We start from the raw sequence: 751 nt of genomic DNA, 5'->3' as shown, positions 1-751 counted from the left end.
CTGTTTTGAGGAGTGGGATTACTTTCACCAACATGAAGTGCAAGCCAATTTCTGGCTCCTTTTTACAGTGTCATGTAGACATTACCCTCATGTAGATGGTGTAGCTAGTGCCTACCCAGGAGGGCTGGAGTTCTTACTTTATCCATTTCATGGTCCCCCAAGCAGGGCAGATCCTTTTGGGCACATCTTGTATCTCAAGGGGGTTGGTGGCTCTCTGGGTCATATTTCTGTATGGAAACCCCATTTGTTTGCTTCATGCAGCTGAGCAAACTTCCAACCTCCCTGTGTCTAGGGGTTTGCTTAACACATTGCAGTCTAGGAGCCCCCCCCCCACCACCCAAAAGTGTTCCACTTCTGCATTCTGGGCAGATAACTACAGTTCAGAGCTCTATTTGAAAAGATCTGGGAATTGTCGCTAGGTCAAAGTTGTGGTTCATAGCTGCAAAGAGTGAATTGGACTCAAGACTGAGAGTAGCTATAGTGGAGTTAATTTGCGTGCTTGAGTATCTGGGCTGAGTGGTGAAATATTCCAAGTCAACAGGTGGGAGTATATTTTTCCTTTACACTAAGCAAGGAGTGAGGTTTTGGTTTGGTGTACATGGTCAAACTGGTAGTCTCAGAAATAGGTTTTGTGGACAGGTGGCTTCTTGGGTATCAGATTAGCTGCAGCTTTATTGCAGGAACGTTGGAAGTGGTACTTTTTTTTTGGGGGGGGGGGGGGGGGGGGGGGGCAAGGGCTTTATCTGTTCCA

This window comes from Microcaecilia unicolor, chromosome 9, assembly GCF_901765095.1.
Source record: "Microcaecilia unicolor chromosome 9, aMicUni1.1, whole genome shotgun sequence".
In the NCBI taxonomy this organism is placed as follows: domain Eukaryota; kingdom Metazoa; phylum Chordata; class Amphibia; order Gymnophiona; family Siphonopidae; genus Microcaecilia; species Microcaecilia unicolor.
Note: the sequence above shows the minus strand (reverse complement) of the source record.